Source organism: Rhinatrema bivittatum, chromosome 3 (assembly GCF_901001135.1).
Source record: "Rhinatrema bivittatum chromosome 3, aRhiBiv1.1, whole genome shotgun sequence".
Taxonomy (NCBI): Eukaryota; Metazoa; Chordata; class Amphibia; order Gymnophiona; family Rhinatrematidae; genus Rhinatrema; species Rhinatrema bivittatum.
In genome coordinates, this window is record NC_042617.1 from 95,233,399 (window position 1) to 95,257,876 (window position 24,478).

Genomic DNA, 24,478 nt, shown 5'->3' on the forward strand with positions numbered 1-24,478 from the left:
TGGTGAGTCCATCAAGCTAGGCTGAGAGAACACTGCACAAATCTCATCTTTGGGTGAGTTTCCTCACTCCGAAGGTCATAAATCTTCACAAGAGAGCACTGTTCTGTTCGTACGTCTCACTTTGAATGTCAAAGTGCCCCTAACCCCTACACTAATATCTAAACCTCACCTCGAGTGTCTAGGTGGGCCTCCCATAGAGATATAAATACCTATCTAGTGGGAGGCCATTATGGCTCATCTCTCTCTCACTCCTTCCCTCCCTCCCACCCTCTCTCTCTCAAAATTTGCATTTCACATAGGTATTAGCACAAATTGCAATAAACTGCCTATTACCATAAAACACACCCCTTTTCCTATCACATGAGATATTTAGTGCATTTTGATAAATCCAGGCCATAGTAGGCAATGTCTGAATATCTACCTCAGTATGTTTTACCTTTCATGTCTTTGTAGAGTGAGATTGAAATGGATGACAACTCAGTACAATTTTCTATTTAAAGTAAATGAAATGTTATCTAATGCACTGATAAATCTCAAAGCTTCATCTCAAAGATCACTGAGGGGTTAATTTTAAGACTGGTCCCCTAAGTGCAAGTCTGTGAGTACTGTTTGCCCGTGGATTTTGCATAAACTTTCAAAGTGATAGGACATGCATACTTTCACTTTGAAAATTATTCCAGGACAACTACCCAGGATAATTTGTGGTGGGAAATTTTTCTGTGAAAATTTACATGCACACTTGTAAATTCATGTTCCTATGTGCAAACTGAACTCCTTTCCCTATGGGGGTTAAAGTGCATGTATAGTGAACATATATGCATGCTTTTACCTGCATATAGGATGGGCAACTTTGTGGAAGCCCATTTCCAAAGGTACAGTACTGTTTTACCTGTGGAAATGGGTTTTCAAATTACCCACTGAAAAAAGATCCACAATTTTGTATTGTCAGACAAAAAGATCTGCTCAGGATTTTATAGTTATGTGATTTTATAAAGAACCATCCATGATTTTCCTTATAGACCATCACTAATAAAAAAAAAAAAAAAGAAAGAAAGCATAAAAGCATTCCACCTGTATTGCTGGCAGATGGCTTATAAATGTCTCACAGACATAGACCAACTAGTGGTGTGTGGAAGAGGTATACTGCTGAACATCTGCTGGTAAATAACCAGCAAACAAGAACACATCTGAGAGCCAAAGATCTGCAGAGCGTGGGCCACATCTCTACTCATAAACTAAGCAATGTTTTCTGCTAATCATTAACAGAGTTATTGATTTTAGATGTGTATCACACAGCTATAATTTTGTCAAAGAGTAGACCACATAAGTTGTTCCTTTTCTGGTTGTTTCATTTTGTCTTATTCCAAAAGACCATAAATTGATGACCAGGACAAAAATTATAATTGACATCATCTGTGGGAAATATTTCATGAAACAACAGGTCCAGATGTAGGATTAAAGTCATGTGGTAGTAAAATACCACACTGAAAAAAGTCCAGGTTCCATGCTTTCTTATGAAAACAGATGGTCTATTACTCCATTCTGTTTCTTTTTCAATGCTTTTTACTCCAAATAATTCCTTTTCTTTTTTTTCTTTCTTCTTCTTTTTTTTTTTTACAATTGCACCAGGGAAGGATCATAAATTGTTTACAGATGCTGACTTGTACTTCAAAATCTTAACTGTCACAATCCTGAAATAAAAATAAATGAAGCATTTTGAAAAAATTATATGAAAATATGCTAAAGATAATGAAGATTAAAGGAAATTATGGCGGCTTGTCATTTCTCAAGCACCTTCAGATGTAACAATAACCACTGAGCAGTACAGAACCTTCTGAGAAGTAGTTACACCATGTGCAGGCAGGATGTATTCAAACATGGCAACACAGTCAGAGAATTCCTCTTTCCATATGACAAAAAGATTCATACCTTTGAACTTTTAAACGTCTGTGTGACAGGTAGCTATTCTTTTTAAGATTTTTATATAAACATTCATAGCAGCTACATAAAAACTAGGCTTAATGAGTTATTATTTTGTGTATAGATATAGTCCGTCTTCATCTGGGATTTTATCACAATTCCTCCCAGCATGTGAGCTACTGTGCTGTTTTATTATTTTTTTGCTGATGCATTAGATATCCAGTATGGATGTAAGGATGTCTCTAATAGTGGCTGAGCACTGCCTCTACTGCCCCCCCCCCCAAAAAAAAAAAAAAAAAAAGCTCCTCTGATGCAACGATGCACAGGGACAACAATTTTGATAAATGCACACTCTATGGGGGTAATTTTCAAAAGTATTTACATGCTTTAAATTGGGTTTTACACATGTTAATGCACTTTACATGTGTAAATGGGCTTTTTATAATTGCTACCATATATGCTATTGAATGGTCAATAGGTTTTACACACATAAGTGCATTTTAAGTACATAAATGAACTTTTGAAAATTACTGCATTAGTATGTTACATTTTCATGTGTAACTCCTTTGAAAATTACTTCCTATGTTTATGAAGTAACAATAATAATACACACTCTAGGGCAGAGCTTTACAAACTGTGTGTCGGGACACGTTAGTGTGTCGCCTGCAGCGTGAAGGTGCGTCGCCCGGTCCACATAGCAGCAGGGCCGGCGGAAGCAGGGAATTACAGCTGGAAGATCGGCAGAGCTTACCTCATCACGGCCCGAAGAAAAGGGTCACATTCACTCCTCCTCCTTCCTGTCTGCGCAGCCCCGGAAGAAAAACGTTGCCGGAGCCGCGTGGGCAGGAAGGAGGAGGAGCATCTGCCGGGTACAGAAGCAGAGCAGCGTTAATGGGCCGCCGCATATCCCATGTCGCAGTGGCCTGAGAAGAGGAAGAAACCCGGTAGTAGGGCCGCTGTGAGAATGAGAACCTGGTTGTGTGTTTGAGGGAAGAAGATGGATGGAGAGAAAAGAAATAAGAAAAAAAAGACCCTGTAAAAGGAACTGGAAAAAAAACAAGAAAGGGAAGATGGGAAAAAAAGCCTGTGCCAACCGATTTAGAAAACTAAGATCAGACAGCAAAGGTAAAAAAAAAATTACTTTTTACTGATTGGCACATGTAATCTTTGGGAATGTGCAAGAATAGCACTTTACTCTATGCAGATCTCACAATGTACGAGATCAACATGGAGGAAGTGGAAGCCCACGGGGCCTGCACAGAGGAGGCAGCAGAATGGGCTTCAGTGTCAGTAGCAGCAATCAGCGCCTCCCCAATAGCCATGCGGCAGCAGTGACAGTGGCAGCAGAAGAATGAGAGGGGGGGTCTGCCTTTAGTGTGTGCATCTGTATGAATGGGAGTCTGTCTGGGGGGTGTATGTGTGAGAATAGGTACCTGCCTGTGTGTGGTGTGTGTGTGTGTGAGAGAATGAATGGGTGTCTTCCTGGGGTCTGTATGTGTGAGAATAGGTACCTGCCTGTGTGTGGTGTATGAGAATGAATGGGTGTCTTCCTGGGGGTGTATGTGTGAGAATAGGTGCCTGTATGTGTGTGTGAGAATGAATGTGTTCATGCCTGGGGGGTGGGGAGGGAGCAGTGTGACAATGAATGGGGGTCAGTGTGGGTGTAACATGTAATCTACAACAATTTATGTATATATTTAAAGAAACATACATAACTTGTCAAAATACGTTTTGTTCGTTTGACCTTTAACCTCCGGTTTGCTACTAGACTGAATTACTGTGTCGTGAAATTATGTTTGTCTAAAAAGTGTGTCACCACCATGAAAAGTTTGGAAAGCTCTGCTCTAGGGGGTAGATTTTATAAAAGTACGCCCGCACGTACTTTTGTTCGCGCACCAGGCGCAAACAAAAGTACGCCAGATTTTAATAGATACGCGCGTAGCCTCGCGTATCCATTAAAATGCGGGGTCAGCACGCGCAAGGCTGCCCAAAATAGGCAGCCTGAGTGCGCCGAGCCGCGCAGCCTACCTCCGTTCCCTCCAAGGCCGCTCCGAAATCAGAGCGGCCTCGGAGGGAACTTTCCTTCTACCCCCCCCCAGCACTTTCCCCTCCCATCCCCTACCTAACCCACCCCCCCAGCCCTATCTAAACCCCCCCCTACCTTTCATTTAAAAGTTACGCCTGCCAGAGGCAGGCGTAACTCGTGCGTGCCAGCTGGCCGACCGGCGCACAATTCCCCGGCCCGGGAGCTGTTTCGAAGGCCTCGGCCATGCCCCCAGACTGGAACCATGCCCGCGGCCCCGCCCTCGAATGACGCACCACCGCGACACGCCCCCCGACATGCTCCCCCCAGGAAAGCCCCGGGACTTACGCGCGTACCCCTTTGAAAATCTGCCCCTAGGTATATTATTCATTTCTGTGACTTCCCCTTCCCATGGTGTAATGCTGATTTTGTTCTTTACAATTATGCAGTTTGACAAGCTTTTCACAGTATATTCAGTTTGAACATCTATTCCTTGTCACCAGATGTACTGTATGTTGCAGCTATAGCTTTTATATTTTGTCTTTACTGTGAATTTTACTATATGCAGGTACAAACCCACTCAAAAAGACAGCCAAAATGGTGAATATAGGTGACAATGACATAGATAAGTGTGTAAAAAATGGGTGTCAGCAAGCCAGGGCAAGTGCTAGACCTCTTGTTGAAACCACAGAGGCAGACCAGACATCTTAATCATCCACCCATAATCTGTTACCTTTAGAAAACATCAGGACGGGAGCTTTGCCTGTCACTATTATTTTTCCCTAGAAGATTTCCTAAGCGAAAGGGTAATAGGAGGAGTTAGTAGTGTTTAGAATTGTTCCGATTACATTGTCCCCACCTTTTTGTGGGAGAGGCAAGTTATGGGGTTTATTATCCCTGGAAGCATGCCTAGTGGGGGAGAAGGAGAGATAAGGATTGTACAGTGGAGATTCATCCAGAGTCTCAATTGACGAGCAGTATTTTGACTTCTTGGAGATTTTATTTGTTGGACTAGTCTGAAGGGAAGGGTTCCACCCCTGTCTCCCTAAGTATTGGGGTCAGAGATATGTTTGCCCAAGCATTTGTAAAAGCAAGGGTGAAGAGAACAACAGAGTTTTTGAGGAAAAGAGAAACAATAGAATTAACTGTGAAGATTTGGACCTTAGAGAAGTTTGGGGAATTTGAACCCCTTTTTCATAATTTTTCTAGACTTTGGGACTGCTTCTTCTACTGGATTTTTTTGAATGCTGGAGTTACACTCTAGTTATCCTACCCTCACTGGTGAGATTATCTTTTCTCAGGATGAAGGTGCAAGAGCAAGAAAGGGTGTGATTAGAAGAATAATTGATAGAGTAACCATCTGCTTTTTGGTAATTATTGGATGTGTGCTGATTCTTATTTTTGTGATTTGGGCTTGGATCCTTTTAAGAACATAAGAACATAAGAACATGCCATACTGGGTCAGACCAAGGGTCCATCAAGCCCAGCATCCTGTTTCCAACAGTGGCCAATCCAGGCCATAAGAACCTGGCAAGGTTTTCTTTAAATTACAATAAAAACTATTTTTTATTTGAACACTAATTTCCAAACTACCAAGTTTTTTTTTCAGTTTTTCCTGCCCTAGTTTGGACTTGATAGGGAATGGGTGAATTTGTGTGTGACTCTTGGTTTCTGCTGGCAGTTTTGATTTTTGCTTCCCTGCTCTTATTTTTCACCATCTGACACCTTCTGGAGTTATTCAGCCTAGAGTGTGATGTGATTACTAAGATTGTGATTGACCACGCTAAGGGCCCTGGAACAAGTCTTCCTCCCCATGCAGACTCGAACCTGGACCCATAGTACCCCTAATTGAGGATAAAGCACCAAAATGGGGGATCCACTACAAATCTTTTTTAGAAAATTTTAATAATGCAAATAAAATGTTAAAGACAGTCAACCGACTTGTATAGGCAATTCAATGAATGTCAAAAGGTTCAAACAAGTCCTCACAAAAACAATATAGATCAAGATAAAAGAGTACATGTAACTAAACTCTGCCAACAACAGACCCTGTTGGGAATGACCCCAGCGTAAGATAGGCCAATCTCACCATGAATATGGAAGATCTTCAGCTACACAGCTAGTTAGCTGTAAGTCATCTTTGTACATGGAGACCAGTAGTTTCTCAATTTGTGACTTTTAATAATAGGAACTCGAAAATGTACAACTTACTGGATGTTGACACAGAATAACAGTCTCAGTGTTTTTGAGCTGTCATTTGTCCTTAGAGTATCATATGGTAAAAAGCAATACCTTCTGAAGGCTCTGGGGGGTCTGTAGGCCTTTCTGAAATCTGGTCCCAAAATGAAGAATCTTCACACAAAGAAGACAATTCCCACCATAATTAGCAGCTTGCCCAATCAGACCAAACGTCACAGACCTTTTTAGGAAAGATATAACATAAGTCAATGCAATTTTCCTGTAATGTCAGTAGGTCACAGTTTAACACATAAAATATAAATTAAATCTAAGCATACAAGGAATGCAAGGCAACAATGTAACAAATTACCATTTTAATAGGAAATTTTAACCTGACTAAATACATGTATACTATGGAAACCCACAGTTACTTTTATCTGATCAATTTTCAGACAAATTAATTTACACAGTGGGGTACATTTTCAAAAACAGCCCGCGCGCGTATTTTTGTTCGCGCACCACGTGCGAACAAAAGTGTGCTGGATTTTATAAGATACGCGCGTAGCCGCGTGTATCTTATAAAATCCGGGGTCGGCGCGTGCAAGGGGGTGCACATTTGTGCAACCTGTGCGCGCAGAGCACAGCGCACGTTGCTTGTTCCCTCCGAGGCCGCTCTGAAATCGGAGCGGCCTCGGAGGGAACTTTCCTTCCGCCTCCCTTCACCTTCCCCTCCCTAACCCACCCCCCCCGGCCCTATCTAAACACCCCCTACCTTTGTCGGCAGATTTACGCCTACCCGAGGCAGGTGTAAATCTGCGCACGCCAGCAGGCTGCTTGCGCGCCATCACCCGACCCGGGGGCTGGTCCGGAGGTCTCGGCCATGCCCCTGGGCCGGCATCATGCCCCCGGACCTGCCCCAAACTGCCCCTGACCCCCAGACACGCCCCCGGACACACCCCATCCCGCCCCTTTTACGAAGCCCCGGGACTTACGCGCATCTCAGGGCTATGCGCGCGCCGGCGGCCTATGCAAAATAGGCGCGCCAGTGCGCGAGTGCCCTGCGTGCATAAATCCGGCTGGATTTACGCGCGCAGGGCTTTTAAAATCTGGCCCAGTGTGAGGAAGCCCAAGTATTGGTGGCCTCAAGACAATGTAGATATGGAACCAAAACTGATTTATTATTATAGAGAAATAAACTCAGGAGCAACATAGTCATCCTCAAAATAAAATGCACATGCTTTCTGGCTTCTAGTTATAATAAAGGGTTTTAACTAACATTGAATTCTCATTCTCTGTGTTTGAAGGCAGGTGGAATACAACAACTCTAGCCTTTAATCAGTGCCTTTTTACTGGTAGCTTGACTTACAGGCTGTTATCAAGGGTCATTCTTAGAGTTGCACACACAGGGGATTTAAGCCTTTTGAGACAGCAAGGGTTTAAAATTACCCACAAGATTCCCAGACTTTAAAGAGATATATAACTGCAGCACAGTCCTGTGGTTAAGGTAGCCATGTTATTCTTGCTGTAGAAAAAAGAAAACTAACTTGTTCTGCTTCAATATTTAACCAGTGCAAAAGTTCTTGCATTAACTTCTGTAGGTCAAGCATTTAAAAACAGGGGTAGGATCAATAGAGCTTCATGCCACCCAAGAGTGAGAGAGACAGCTAGATTTTGTTCAAGTCAGCCTGATAATGAAAGGCTATTATGGTTCTGTCTGCTGTGCAGCCTCCCCTCCACCAGGACATTACCTCCTCGATGATCACCTGATATCTTAGCCCCAACCCTACTTACCCAGCCTGTCCATTCCCTTGGTACCTATTCATGGAGTCAATTCATCTCCTTGACATGCCCAGCCTTGTCTCACTATACTTTGCCTTGTGGCCTACCAAGGCTTTCTGCTTTGACTCGTAGCTTAGCTAGCACGTAGCCTTGCCTTGTGGCCTATCCTGGCCTTCTGCCTTGCTCTAAAACCTTCTTGGTTCTCCTGCATTACTCAGTAGCCTTCTGGGTCTAACTGTCCTGCCTCTTGGCCTTCAAGCCTACTAGGGTTACCTATCACTGTCTCGTGCTCTGTTGGGCTTTCTGGTTTATTGTTGTATGTCCTAGTCCTGTCCTTGCCTAGGTCTTGTCCAGTCTTGCCCTTGTTTAATCCAGTCCTTGTCCTGCCTAATCTAGTTCGGTCCTTTGTCTGTTTCCAAGGCCTTGTACTTATCCTTGGTTCAAGCCCTGTCTGTCCTTAGTACCAGCCTTCTATTCAGCCCTGCCTGTATCCAGCCCCTGCCTGTTCTCAGTACCAGCCTCACCATCAGTGCATGGATCCAGCTCCTAACCAGTACCTGGGTCTAGCTTCTAGCCTGTACCTGACACCAGCTCCCAGCCTGTGCCTGATTCCAGCTCCCAGTCTGTACATAGCTCTTAGTCCATGCCTGGTCCAGCCATGATATTCTGCAGAAGACAAGTCCAACTAGACCCCAGAACCTCAAGGGCTCAACCTGCAGGGGGAGGAGCTAGTTAGACAGAAGATCAGCTCCAGTCCTGCCCTGCAGTTCTGTGCTTCTTCTGTGGGACTACTCCCTGATTCCAGCCTGCCAGATCATGACAAAGGCATTTTCAACCAGGTGATGTCATAATGGTACCAGTCTCAGTGCTGGCCAGAGACATTTTGTTGAAAGGCATTCAAACATATGACCATACAAAAAAATAGCACTGGCTAGTCCTGAGACTAGTGCCATTTTGACATCACTATGATTTGATGCCATTTTTAAAGGAACATGAGTATCATTCTAGAGGCTTTCTCTCTCTCTCTCTCTCTCCTGCCCAAAATGGGATTTGCGATATTTATCACAAATCCCATTTCAGGCATAACACCAGTAAACGTGCATTACACTATCACATGAAACATTAAACACCTCTCATTTTCATATACTCCTCTCCTTTGACTAAATGTTCAAAATTAAACACTCCTCATTTTCATAAACTCTTCCCTTGTGACTAAATTTTCAAAATGAAACACACCTCATTTTCATAAACTCCTCCCCTTTGACTAAATTTTCAAAATGTGCATACTTATCTCGTGATGCGAAAAATAACGCAAACTTTATGGCATTATCATAGGCGTTAGGGCCCTAACACCCATAATAACGCCCTAATGCATTTTGCTGAATGACCCTGTATGTTTTTAGCCAGACAAGTCAGGGCGAGGAATGAGAGGATCAGGGAGAAATTGAGTTGGCCAGATAAATTAAATGGCTAATTTGATATTCAGAGTTAGCCAGCTGATTTATCCTGCCACCTCTGGTCAGGCCAAAGAGCTGTCCTAAAGTTAGTCGGTTATACATTACCAGCTAACATTAAGATAGCCAGGTATATTCAACAGTTTCTTCTGAGCTTGACTATTAGCATCACATTTGAACTTTTGAGGTAATAACCACTCCTCTAAGTTAAAATGTAAAAATAAGCAGCCCATGTATTATATTAAGCGGCATTTGTTTTATAATTAGTTACTTGCCATCTGTTCTAAGTTATACTGTAAAAATAAGCAGCCCAATTGTTTTTATAATTAGTTACTTGCTATCTGTTCTAAGTTATACTGTAAAAATAAGCAGCCCATCTCTTTCTTATTACTGTTCAGTTCTATGTGAACCGATGGGATATCTCGATCGAATGTCGGTATCCAAAAACAACAAAATAAATAAATAATTAGTTTCTAGTTGTTCCGGTTAATATTTATACCCTCAACAACAAAAGTCTACAAAGAGAAGAACACAGCTATATACCTCATAGATTTATAAATATATTTTGTAGTCTGACAGAATAAGATAAGACATTTTCTTACTTCCAAGCATCATGTAAGGAAACAAACAGGACCACAAGCAGGGATTTTGAGTGTAGTGCTGGAAGTTAGAATCCACAGTCTAGCTAATTTGCTCATCCCATGCATGTCTTTTCTAAGTGCCACCTCCATCAGTAATTTGTTTGGAATCCACCAGAGACCACCACATTCGGTTATCAAACACCTTCTCTACGGAATTTGTTACCACTCAACATCCATTCTACTTCCAATTATCTAAATTTTAGGAAAGCAGTGAAGACCTGTTTTTCAGCAAGGCATTTGATAATACTTAAATGGACTACGCAGAGGCATTGTTCAGTCTGGAAAAGCATTATATCAATTATAAGGATGATGACGAAAATTACTATTTTTGTGTAATTTTTAATTATTTGATTTGTGAAATTTTTCATAAATTAATTTATAGTTTATGTTTGCTAGATTATAAATATTGTAATCATAATTTACTTTCTGCTTTTTATGTAGATTTTCAAATTGTACCACTGCTTGGGTAACATGTTTTAACAAGCGGGGTATTAAGACCAATAGATAAAATGAAATGGTGTAACCACTTCACCTTCAGCTTTCAAAAAAATCTCAGTACAATCCCTTTTAAGGGTGCCTACAGCAGGGCTTAATTTGTAGACAAAAAGGAAAAGGAACTATGAAGGGAGGTGAGATGGGTGGGGCCAGGGTCATGTGTGATTTGTGGAAAGGGGCTGGACCAACGCCAGGTGTGAACTCTCTCAACACACATGCCTGAATACATTCTTTGCACTGTTACCATGTTTGATGAGCAATGGTAGGCGAAGGTCAGCTGGGGATTGGGAATGCAGGATCAATGGGTTAAAAAGGAGAAGGCAGATAGAGAGAATTGGTCTCTTTCCCTCTAAATGCTCCTTCTCTCTGCCCTGGTGATCCTTATCTTCCATTCCCAGTCCCCTCATTACTTCCCCGGTGGTCCGTGTCTCCCCTCCTACTAGTGGTCCTGAAGTACCTAAGAGTAACCCTCTCTCCCTGGTGGTCCTTGAACCTCCCCTATCTAGAAAGTTACCTTTTTCCAGCAACTCTCCTTTTCTCTCTCTGTCCTCTACCAGTCAAGTATGGGCCTCTTTTTCAAGCCAGTATCAGCTGGCTCATGTCTGCTTGGGAGGGTGGGGAATGGAGCAGACTGGAATACACTGTTCACTGTTCTCAGTCTCCTTGACAGGGGTATGGGACCTGGAATTAAAAAGCATTACCTGCTCTTTGCCTCCTTGGGATGGAATGAGGGGAACAATGCCACATGCTCTCCTTACTCTCTTCTCTTTTCCTCCCCCCACCATTACCCAATCCTCTCCTTCCCTTCCTTCACTCTTTCTCTACCCCCTCCAATCACTCATAGAGTGCCCCCTACTAGGATCAACTCACTCACATCTCATAATCTCTCTGATCCCTTCACTCACACCCCACAGCACCTTTGATCCCTTAACTCACTCTCTCCCCCCTCCCCCACACAACTCACAGCCTCTTGGATCCCTTTACTCACTCTTTTGCCATCCCACATTCTATCACATCACTCACTCTCCTTCCTCTCTCTCGATTCCTTCACTCACTCCTCCCGCAACCCCACCCCCTGAACACTAAAGGAAGCCTCCCTGGACTGAATTCCACCCACCCCCCCATCTTTCCATTTATTCTCTTAAGGCTGGATTTTAAAACCCCCAGCACACATAAATGCCAGGGTTTATTTATTTAGACGCTTTTTTTTTTATACCGACATTCGAAGGACATCACAGTGGTTTATATGGAACAAATTTGGGAAAAAGAAATACAAAGAACTCGGTAACTTTACAGAGATAAAAATAAAATAAAAAAGATGAGGTACAGAACAAGTCTACATAAAGAGCAAGGGTGACAGGAATTAGGACGGATTAACCTGGAAAACTTGCTATGAATACACTCTTACTAATATATATATATATATATATTTACATGTGTGGCCGGGCCTTACGCGAGCTGGGCCAATTTTCAAATGGACCCAGCCATGCGCGTAAACCCCAGGACACGTGTAAGTGCCGAGTCCTTAAAAGGGGGTGGTCCGGGGGCGGGGAAAGAGCAAACTGTAAGTTTAAAAAATGGGAGGGGGCTAGGATAGGGATAGGGGGAGGGTAGGATAGGGGAAGGGGAAGGGAGGTTAGGGTAGGGGGTTGGGAAGTTCTCTCTCAGTCCGCTCCTTAATTGGAGGCAACAGCAGCCATATGGCTTGGATTTTTATGCAATTTTGCTGCACAGTGTAGAAGGTCATGAGGGACAACAGTCAATGTAAAAAAAGACAAAGTGAATGCTTGTCAGCCCCTCTGCTTCTTCCACTCCTGAATGTGTTGGCTTCTTGCTTATGATACCTCATCCGAGGCCCTGCCATCTCTACTGCTGCTGACCACACTAGTGAGAATGAAAGGGCTAAGCGGTAGATTTTCAAAAAATACGCGCACGCATCCATGTGTGTGCGCTACCCGGTGCGCGCACATGGATGCGCGATTTTATAACATGCGTGTGCAAGGGGGGTATAATTAGAAAATTCGCGTGGCGACGCATTGGGGCCTTCCTCAGTTCCCTCGCAGTCCATTCCAATGCACGTGCCGACCTGGAATTTTATAACATGTGTGCACCGGCCATTCATTGCTCCTACCATGTGACAGGGGCCGGCCAATGGCACCGATAGCGCCTGTCACATGGTAAGGGCAAAGGACCACCAGCGACATTTTGTTTACTGGCAGTCGACAGCCCGAGAGTGGAAGATCACTCCTGGGACCCCCGCTGGACCACCAGGGACTTTAAGCAAGTTTTGTTTTGGGGGGGGGGTCGGAAGGGTGGGGGATTGTAAATAATTAAATCTGGTTTATTTTTGGATTGGGACAGCCGAAAAAAATAATGGTCAGAACTGTGGGAAACGAAATTTCCCGCGGTTCAGCGAAAACGAAACCGGAAACGATTGCCGGTACGATACACATCTCTAATATTTACTGTATATTTACATTTAATTTACTAAAAAGGCAAAGATGTCCATAGTCAGTGTTAGGAATTGTGGACCCTTAGCCCGAGGTGGGGTTGTCGCTATCTGAAGGACAGGACCCCACAGGTCTCCACCGTCGGAAGGCGAGGCTGGCCGGTAACAGAGGCAAGCTGAGACTTCACCTGTGCTGACCCTCGTTTCCCGCAGATTGAGTCCTTGGGTGCCGGGGTCGGCAGGACCTAGGAGCACCTCTGTGTAGCTGGTCCCGGAGTGGGTAGGCGACTGGGTGTAGAGAGTGTCAGAGAGGTTAGGCACAGTTCGAGACAGGAGCACTCTCGGAGGGAGGAAGAGAAGGAGTCTCAGGGAGTGCGAGGCCCCTGCAGCTCTAAAGGGAGTAGAGCAGGACCACAAGGGAGTGGCCCCAAGATGAGGAGGTGCAGAGACACGAACTGTAGAATGCTGGAAAGGTGTAAGTGGGGAACCCACTGTAGCAGGAGTCAGAAGAGTAGCAGCGCAGCGGGGTGCCCCGAGGAGCGGGGGTGCCGAGACCCAGCTAGGTGAAGCAGTGCACTGAGCCAGGTCTTGATGAGTGAAGACTCAGTAGCAAATCCTCAAAGAGAAGTATTGTGGAGGTCCCAAGGAGCAGAGGGCACTGCGGCAGGGGACTCACACATAAGGCTTTGCTGAGAGAGAGTCCAGGTGAAGTAGCACTGAGCCAGGACCCGCAGAGCAGGAAGTGCTGAAGCAGGAACCCGGAAGGAGAAGCACAGAGATCCAAAGGCAGGAACAACTGGTCTGTGGAACAGAAATTGGCACCCAAAGGAACCAAGGAACTCATTGCCAAGTCAGTTACTGAGGGCTGGAGGTGAAACTTAAATATCCCGGTTCAGTGATGTCATCAGCCAGGGACGAGCCTGGAGTTCCTGCCATTGGCCCTTTAAAGGGAAGACAGATGGCGCGCGCACGTGCCTAGAGAGGCCCAGGAATGAAACGTTGGCTGGTGGCATCCCAGCTGCCACGTGGAGTGCAGGGAGCCGGGAGGAATGCGGCAACAGTGACTGGTCCCCGCCGTGAGAGCACCAGGGGTAGAGAACCAAGCATGACATGACGTGAGTTGGACCTGCTGCAGGTGACCACGGCCATAACTTTAGCAAAGAAATTTTGCGTGACTTACCCAGATAACTTTAGGGAGGGTATTTTATGACTAGACTTACCTGGATAAGTATATAGAGGTAGTGCTCAATATCAGTGCTACCCATCTAAACTTAAGCCCTCTGCTCCAGAATGCCCCCACCCCCCTTCTTTTTACTGGGCTAACTTTTTTCTGTGTAGGTTAAAAATAGTCAGTGAGAGGGAGATAATATTCAATTACTAGTTTTTGTGTGGTTAATTAAAAAGTTGCCTGGAGAAATTCCTTGGACTATGGACCTCAATGTGGAAGAAAACAACTGCTAGTCTATATTTGTTTCATGACTGTATGCATTAAGAAATTCTTAGTCCACTAGCCACCCAGCTTTTATCATTCCTAATGTCTGAATCACCAATAACAATGGCGGTCCTATCCCTATCTTCCTGGGCACACATCTATGGATACACATCCTCAGTGCAAGAGGGTAATGCATCACTTGTGTAGAGAGCTCTGCCGAGTCTTTGTTAAAGGAGTATACCAATTAACTAGGGTAGAGAAAAGATTAGATTTAGTTGGGTTATAGCTCCCCCATGTGGGAAAATGTAATAGTGATGTTCTTGCCTATAAAAATTCAAGGCACCATTTTATAGGTGTGGATTTTGAGTTGCCCTTTCTAGAGAAGCGTGCTTTCATGTTTACTCCTTGCTTTTGTTTTATTTTGGGTTTCTTAAAAGAAACTTGGGGTATGGAGTAGAAGAAAAGATGCTTCTTTTTTCCATTTTAAAAATGTCCAGCTTTTAACTCTTTTGTTTGGAGGAAGAAGTTCTATCTGCCTTTCTTTCCTCATTTTGGGTTCTCTTTTGGAAACTGGATGTTTTTACCCTCTGTCTGAGTTCAAAAGGACCCAGGGACTCAGTGCTACCATTTAAAAGGAGAATATGAGCCTCTCACCCTGAGAAATCCATTTACCAATGAGGGTAATTGAAGGAAAGAGTCCTCATTCTTCTTAGTAGGAGGAGAAGTTGGACTTTAGAGAACACCAGTGGACCCTATCCGGTATTAACCACTATACCGTCACCGGAATCATGAAACAAGGCGATTGGACTGGGAAGTAAGGAGCACATTTTATTCATCTGGATAAAGGTATGTCTTATAGGACTTTAAAGTGGTTCATCTGAATTGGATTAGAGAAATCTGAATCCTAACATTTGGGAGGGGGCTTCTAAATTACCTTTACAAATGGCAAGGATTAGGTCAGCAGTACAAATTAGGAATAAACTAAAATATAAATTAAGCAGTACAAAGTCACAGATTTATTGAAGAGCTAAACATGTAAATGGATTGGATTACATGAGGAGTTATAGTCATTTTCACTATTCCATTATCAATTGTCAGTAAAGTTAAGTTGGAAACCACAATTAGTTTACATCTTGATTAATACTGCTATATACAAAGACTGTCTTAACAATGTTAAGGACCTTGGAGATATCTCTACCCCCTGACTGGGAATCTTGGAGACTCAGAGACAGAAAGAGAGGGACTTAAGAACCATATGGGAAATGTGAATATCTTTGGTCTAAGGCAGAGCTTTCCAAACTTTTCATATTGGTGACACACTTTTTAGACAAACATAATTTCGGGACACAGTAATTCATCTACTAGCAAACCAGAGGTTAAAGGTTAAATGAACGAAATGTATTTCGACAATTTATGTATGTTTCCTTAAATACATACATAATAAAATGTTTCACGACACAACCTATCTTGTGAAAACCTTTCATTTATATTAAATATATATAATATTCCAAGATTAATGTTATTGTTATAATTTATGAGTAACAATAATAAAACAAAGTTATTGTGTTATTCAATTTACCTCTTTAATGAGATATATGAGCTTGATGGACACAGCTTTTGAATATTCGGTGTTAATAAAAAAGTTCAAAAGGTCTTCTGCGTAATTTTAAAAAGCTGGCCAGTTTCACACTATAAAATTATTTGATAGCCTCATTCAACTAATTCTATATGGCTATGAGAGTGAAGTCTGGAATTTATAGGAAGGGACAGAATGTCAATATAAATCCTGCACCTCCAGTTCTGTAACTCTGTGCATCCACTGAAATTCCCCCAAACAATGGAGCTTGGATGTTTCCCTTACAGCTCATCATACTAAAAGATATTTTCAAATTCTGGTGTCACCTCACAGTAACAGCAGCACAAACACCTTCCACTGCCAGGCACATTGTGAACTAACACAAAACCCCGCAAAAAAGACACTCAAAATCTATACTGCAATCCCATCATAACGTAACAGTAATAACACCAAGGACTCAAACAACAATAACCCTACCTGTGAAAAAGCAAGGGTAAATATTACACTGGGTCCTAGAATACCAATATACCACCTACTGAGGAAACAAAACAAACCAGATTGCTATAGATCCCTATGCTAGCAGAATCTCTCATCATGGTCACACACACAGAGCAGAGACAGACCCTCACCAAATACAGACTACAAAATAAAGGAGCACAAATTAGATAAAAACTGAAATGGAAACCCCAAGAAGCCAGACTCTGTGTATTAACAATGGAAAAACAGAACCACTATTCCTCATAAAACATAAAATCAAGAAACATAAAGCATCAGTTATAATAGTAAAACCATACTAATAAAAGAATATTTTAAAACTACTGATAAATAGAATTTCTATTAATTAAAATCATATACATTTTTTACAATTTCCCAAACACCAATAAAATATTTCAAAACAGCACATTTATCAAATAACACCCAATAATTAAAACTAATAAGGATTTTAAAAAGCCCCTGCTGTCCATACGTTGGAGCTCTTGATTTCCAGTCACCCTGATATTGTCAGGGATTAGGAGGTTATCCTCTCTCTCTCACACACATACTCACATGTCCATTCTCTCTCACACATACACTGTCACATACATACACATTCATGCTCTTATATCCACCATAACCTCTTGCTCTCACAAACCCTGACACACTCTCAGGCTCTAAGACACTCTCTTCCCCTCCACACACAGCCCCACACAAACTCTTACTCCCCTGGATTTTCTCATACACTCATGCTCTCACTCTCTCTGGCTCCCTCACATACACACACACACATACCCAGGCAAGTTCCCAATCATTCTCATACAAACACACACACCCAGGCAAGCTCCCAGTCATTCTCACACACTGAAACTGACCCCCAGGCGGGCTCCCATTCATTTTCACACCACTCCCTCACCATCCCCCAGGGATGCACACATTCATTCTCACACACACACAGACCCCCAGGCAGGCACCAATTCATTCTCACACACACACATACACCACACACAGGCAGGCACCTCTTCTCACACATACAAACCCCAGGAAGACACCCATACATTCTCATACACAGACACACCCTCAGGCAGGCACCCATGCATTCACACACATACACCCCCAGGCAGACTCCCATTCATACACATGCACACACTAAAGGCAGACCCCCCTCTCTTTCTTTTGCCAGCAACCTCGGAGCCTCTCTCATTCCTCTGCTGCCACTGTCACTGATGCCACATGGCTACTGGGGTGGCGCTGATTGCTGCTATTGGCACTGAAGCCCATTCTGCTGCCTCCTCTGTGCAGGCCCCGTGGGTTTCCACTTCCTCCATGTTGATCTTGTACATTGTGAGATCCGCATAGAGAAAGTGCTACTCTTGCACATTACCAAAGATTACATGTGCCAATCAGTAAAAAGTAGGGATGTGAATCGTTTTTTGACGATTTAAAATATCGTCCGATATATTTTAAATCGTCAAAAATCGTTAGGGCCACGATACAATACCAATTCCCCTGATTTATCGTCAAAAAATCGTAAATCGGGGGAAGGGGGAGGGCAGGAAAACCGGCACACTAAAACCCCCTAAAACCCACCCCCAACCCTTTAAATTAAATCCCCCACCCTCCCGAAACCCCCCCCCCAATGCATTAAATTACCTGGGAGTCCTCCGTAGCGGCGGTCCGTGGCTAAATCGGGCGCCGGCCATACGTGTATGGCCGGCACCATTTTCCGTACGGAAAACGATTCGCGGCAGGAAATCGCTCCTTGACCCCCGCTGGACCCCCAGGAACTTTTGGCCAGCTTGGGGGGGCCTCCTGACCCCCACAAGACTTGCCAAAAGTCCAGCGGGGGTCCGGAACGACCTCTTGCATCGAATCATTTTCGTCTATGGCCGCCGCCATTTTGCGGCGGCCATTTTGAAAAATGGCGCCGGCTGAAGACCTCACGATCTAGTCTGCCGGTTTTCGTGCTCTCCCCCTTCCCCCGATTTAGCCACGGACTGCCGCTACGGAGGACTCCCAGGTAATTTAATGCATTGGGGGGGGGTTTCGGGAGGGTGGGGATTTAATTTAAAGGGTCAGGGGTGGGTTTTAGGGGGTTTTAGTGTGCCGGTTTTCCTGCCCTCCCCCTTCCCCCGATTTACGATTTTTTGACGATAAATCAGGGGAATTGGTATTGTATCGTGGCCCTAACGATTTTTGACGATTTAAAATATATCGGACGATATTTTAAATCGTCAAAAAACGATTCACATCCCTACTTTTTACTGATTGGCACATGTAATCTTTGGTAATGTGCAAGAGTAGCACTTTCTCTATGCGTTTAAATTCCTTAAAATGCTAATAGTGTGTAAACTTGGAAGATAAATCCCCATTAATAAATTACTAAATATTAAACAACTAATCTTTCCAGAGTTTGATACTGTTGAATTTAATAGTCTAGTGGTTAACGCTTTGAGCCTCACAATAGTCCAACTCTCAGCAGCTCATTCTGCTAGAATTTCACTTTACTAAATGTTCTATTCCCTTAAATTGAGAGTACTTGCAGGGAGATTTCACTTTATACTACCAGCTTGGCATTAGCCCCACCTTTATTCTAATTAAATTAAACTATTACTTTGACTAATCAGCCACACACACAACACCCTGACAATTAAATGATTTTGTCTAAGCCTTTGAGCAAGTCACTTCACACTCTAGTGTCTAAGGTACAGACTTTGAAGTATCTGAAAAGCAGAATATATAGAATAGCAAAACAGAAAATAAATATAAACATTTTTACCTCTTCTCTTGGTAGCCCAACTCTGAGCAACTCATTGAACAGTATCTAACTTTACTATAGACTCTCTCTCTCTCTCCCATATCCTATGCATATTTCAGTGCTTAATGTCTGCTCAATAACATCTCACCACCTCTTTTATGAATTTGCTTGATGTTATAAAGACGTACATATCCTTCAATTAAAAATAAGGAGATTGAGATAGTTTTAATGGCCATAGCCATAGCAGAGAAGAGGGTTTTAGGTTTATTGGGAACTGGGCATCATTTTGGGAAAGGGAGGGACCTTTTCTGAAAGGATGAGCTCCACCTTAATCAGAGTGAAGCCAGGCTGCTGGCACTAACACAAATTTCACAAAACTTTCTAATGTTTGGACCACTGATATTTAATTTATTTATTTATTTGTTTATTTGTTTATTTATTTAATATATTTATATATATAAACAACTTTGAAATGGGAACAACCAGTGAGGTGATCAAATTTCCTGATGACCCAAAATTATTCAAAATAGTTAAATCAAGAGTATTGGGAGAAATTACAAGAAGACCTTGGAAAATTGGGAGACTGGGCATGCAAATGCAAAATGAAATTTAATGTGGACACGTGCACTTAGGGAAGAGTAGCCCAAATTATAGCTACACAATGCAAGATTGCACATCAGAAGTCACAATTCAGGAAAAATTTCTAGGTATCATCATTGATAACACATTGAAATCTTCTGCTCGATTAGTGTGCAGCAGCAGCCAAGAAAGCAAATAGAATGCTAGGAAATTATTAGGAAAGGAATGGAGAATAAAACAGAGAATATCATAATGCCTCTGTATCGCTCTATGGTACAACTTCATCCTGAATATTGTGTGAAATTCTGGTTAGCACATCTCAAACAAGATACAGCACAATTAGAAAAGGTATAGAGATGGGCAACCAAAATGATAATGGTGATAAAATGATTCTCCTATGAGGAAAGGCTAAAGAGATTAGGACTCTTCAGCTTGGAAAAGAGACTGCCGAAGGGAGAGGTCTAAAAATAATGAGTGGAATAGAACGAGTAAACGTGAATTGATTGTTTACTCTTTCAAAGAGTACAAAGAAATTCCTAGATGATACATTTAAAACTAATAAAAGAAAATATTTTTTTTACTCAATGCATAATTAACCTCTGTAAATTCATTGCCAGTGGATGTGGTGAAAGCTGCTTTTAAAAAAGGTTTGGATAAGGTCCTGAAGGAAAAGTCCATAGGCAATTATTAAGGTGGACTTGGGGAAAAAACACTGCTTGTCCCTGGGATATACAACATGGAATCTATCAACCTTTCGGAAACAGGATTCTTGACTTGGTGGACCTTTCATCTGACCCAATGTGGGCATCTTATGTTATATCCCTTAAACCCTTTTTTCTAATTTGAAATGCAGGTTGTTTTTTTATTAATTTACATCCTTATAATATCTTGGCAAATGCATTTTGGCTCCAGACAAATTGAACAGAATGGAGCCTAAAGTATTTATCCATTGGCTTCTAAGTAGAAAGATAGAAATATTTAAACATACTATAATGCAAAATATAAATTATTATGGCAGCAGTTGATAAAATGTTTAAGCAGAAAGGGTACATAACACCACAATTTTAACACAGCTGATGGTGATATGCTCTCTTTATACTGAAAAAAGCAGTCCCTGAGTAGTAGAACCAATGAAAATGCAGTGAGACCAACCATCCACAAGTAAATCCTGTGCACACGCTGGAGTGAGGTCCTGTGCACACGCTGGAGTGATTTCCCTTGGAGGACGTGTATATTCATTGTGCAACCTGCATTGTGGCTTAAGTAATTCTGCTTATTGCTTTGAACCTGCATCGTGGCTAAGTATTCTGATTATTCTTGAAGTTGTGTAGAAAGCTTCTGTGCCTATTTATAGTGTGTTTCATTTCTTTATAGTAAGAAATTATTCCAGTAAGTTCATTTGCTGTTTGCTTGCACAGGGCTTACTGCTTTGTATTTGTGCAGAAAGCCTCTGTGCCTAATTCCTGCCTGTTTTAATTTTCTTTATAGTAAGATAATAATTTTCTAGTAAGTTAAATTGCTGTTTGTTGCACAAAGTTAGAACCCCCCCCCCCCCAACAAAAACTCTCTCCAGCTTGTAAACTGTTATAATCTCTCTGTTTTGGGGTTAGCTGGCAGAAATAATCTATTCAAACTAAAATATTGGGGCATAAAGACTGTTTTTTAAAACAATTGACCAAAAAGCAAAGATAACCGTCCAGAAGTGACGTAATCTAAGTGAATTGGGTGTGTCTCAGGCCTTGAGGAAGGTAATCAGAGTAGGAGAAGCCATTGTCCTGTGCACACGCTGGAGTGATTTCCCTTGGAGGACGTGTATATTCATTGTGCAACCTGCATTGTGGCTTAAGTAATTCTGCTTATTGCTTTGAACCTGCATCGTGGCTAAGTATTCTGATTATTCTTGAAGTTGTGTAGAAAGCTTCTGTGCCTATTTATAGTGTGTTTCATTTCTTTATAGTAAGAAATTATTCCAGTAAGTTCATTTGCTGTTTGCTTGCACAGGGCTTACTGCTTTGTATTTGTGCAGAAAGCCTCTGTGCCTAATTCCTGCCTGTTTTAATTTTCTTTATAGTAAGATAATAATTTTCTAGTAAGTTAAATTGCTGTTTGTTGCACAAAGTTAGAACCCCCCCCCCCCAACAAAAACTCTCTCCAGCTTGTAAACTGTTATAATCTCTCTGTTTTGGGGTTAGCTGGCAGAAATAATCTATTCAAACTAAAATATTGGGGCATAAAGACTGTTTTTTAAAACAATTGACCAAAAAGCAAAGATAACCATCCAGAAGTGCCCTGCTTTACCCAGCTTGTCCCAGGCTTAATTGTTTAACACCCACCCACCCCTGGGGCTTGTTTTCTAATAAAGACTGCCTAACTTGCCATTGGCAGCAACATAAATTAGTACATTGGTAACAGTCAAGGACATACAAATCATAAATTACCAGGATGAGGACTATCCAATGTAACTGCTGTGGAGCCTTTATTCTGAGGGAAAGCATCTGGAAACTTAGAGCTTGCCCAATTTGTGCACAACTCTCTTCCCTGAAAAAGGAGTTGACTGACATTAAAAATCAATTAGCTTCAATTAAAAATAATACACCCACATTGCATTACTCAGAATATAATTCCCCAATATCACAGAAAAACCAGGAGTCAAGAAAAGGAAATTCATTAGGCTCAGGAAGGACCCACAGTCACCCATTCTTGACAGAAGAGCAGTCAACAGGTATACCCCCCCCACTCAAACAGGTCATTAAGAAACTCTTTAAAATCCAGGAATACAGTGGGCTCTGGTAGAATTAGACCTGTGATGAGGAGACACACCATGTACCAAATGCAAAAAGAACAAGCCTTCTCTATATTAAAAACTGAAGAAGTTCATGAGAAAAACATTGAAGTGTTACCAGAAAAGAGGGAAAAAACACAATGCATGCAGTATTTCAGGATCCATAACCAAAAGAAAAATCTAATTGAGAGGAATAACTCTGTCAACAGTGGCACAACTACAAAAAGAAAGAGTGAAGTGAATAACAAATCTCAACTAATATCTTATAAGGAGTCCAGGAAATGCAATAACCTTAAAGAGAGTACCTGGAAGGTAATGACCACAAATGCTCATAGTTTGGGAAATAAAATCCCAGATCTGCAGGCCCTAATGGCTGAGGCAGAATTAGACATTGTTGCTATAACAGAAACATGGTTCACAGAATCTCATGAATGGGATACAACAATACCAGGCTACAACTTGTTAAGGAAGGACAGAAAGGATAGAAAAGGGGGAGGTGTGGCTCTTTATGTCAGACAAAACATCCAAGCAACTGAGCTACAAGGAAGTTGGGGTAAGGAAGAAGCTCTATGGCTCGACCTAAAAAAAGATGACGGAGCATCCATTTATATTGGAGTGGTTTACAGGCCTCCAAACCAAAGGAAGAGCTGGACAGAGAGCTGGTTGAAGACATCCATAAGATAGGTAAGAAGGGAGAAGTGGTGATCGTAGGTGACTTTAATATGCCAGATGTAGACTGGAAAATCCCATCTGCAGAAACTAAAAATAGTAGAGCGATAGTGGATGCCATGCAAGTATCTTTGTTCAAACAAATGGTGTTGGAACCCACGAGAGAAGGAGCTATACTCGACTTAGTGCTCACTAATGCAGATAATGTCTCAGATGTCCAGGTGGGAGCCCACCTCAGCAGCAGTGACCATCAAACGGTATGGTTTAATATCAATAAAAGAATAGGGAAAAGAACCACAAAGACCCGAGTTTTACAGTTCAAAAACACAGACTTTGAGGAAATGGGTAAGTACCTGGAGGAAGAACTAAAAGGATGGGAGAACGAGAGAGATGTGGATCAGCAGTGGACCAATCTAAAAGGAGCAATCACCAAGGCAACTGCTCTATATGTTAGAAATGTAAAGAAAAGCAAAAGGAAACTGAAACCTATCTGGTTCTCAAAGGAGGTGGCTGACAAAATTAAAGCTAAAAGAACAGCATTCAAGATATGTAAAAGATCCCAAAGGGAGGAGCACAAAGAAGCATATTTGAATCAACTGAGGGAGACAAAGAAATTAATCAAGTTGGCAAAAAGTCAAGCGGAAGAGAGGATTGCCAAGGAGATAAAAAATGGTGACAAAACATTTTTCAGATACATCAGCGAAAAGAGAAAGGTCCAAAGTGGTATAGCAAAATTGAAAGGTGGTAATGATCAATGTGTGGAGAGTGACGAAGAAATGGCAGAAATATTAAACGAATACTTCAGCTCTGTGTTCACTAAAGAAGACCCTGGAGAAGGACCATCTCTACACAACAAGAAACTGGAGGGAAGTGGAATAGATGAAAATCCTTTCACAGTAGAAAATGTGTGGGAAGAGCTAAGAACCTGAAGTGGGCAAAGCCATGGGGCCTGATGGTATCCATCCAAGGATATTGAGGGAGCTCAGAGATGTTCTGGCGGCTCCACTGTGTGACCTGTTCAATAGATCCCTAGAAACGGGAGTGGTGCCGAGTGATTGGAGAAGAGCGGTGGTGGTCCCGCTTCACAAGAGTGGCAACAGGGAGGAGGCTGGAAACTACAGACCAGTTAGCCTCACTTCGGTGGTGGGAAAAGTAATGGAGTCACTGCTGAAAGAGAGAATAGTGAACAATCTACAGTCCGGAGAATCGATGGACCAGAGGCAACATGGATTCACCAGGGGAAGATCCTGTCAGACAAATCTGATTGAC

General features: G+C 42.3%; 1 long non-coding RNA gene across 1 annotated transcript; it reads right to left on the reverse strand.

Moving 5' to 3' along the window:
• Positions 1-1,340: 1,340 nt before the first annotated feature.
• LOC115088604 lies at positions 1,341-8,668 on the reverse strand. The gene is made up of 3 exons (XR_003855808.1): positions 8,458-8,668; positions 6,236-6,362; positions 1,341-1,691 (listed from the first exon to the last, which is right to left on the reverse strand). It is a non-coding gene; the product is annotated as an uncharacterized LOC115088604 (long non-coding RNA).
• Between the last annotated feature and the right edge of the window lie 15,810 nt (positions 8,669-24,478).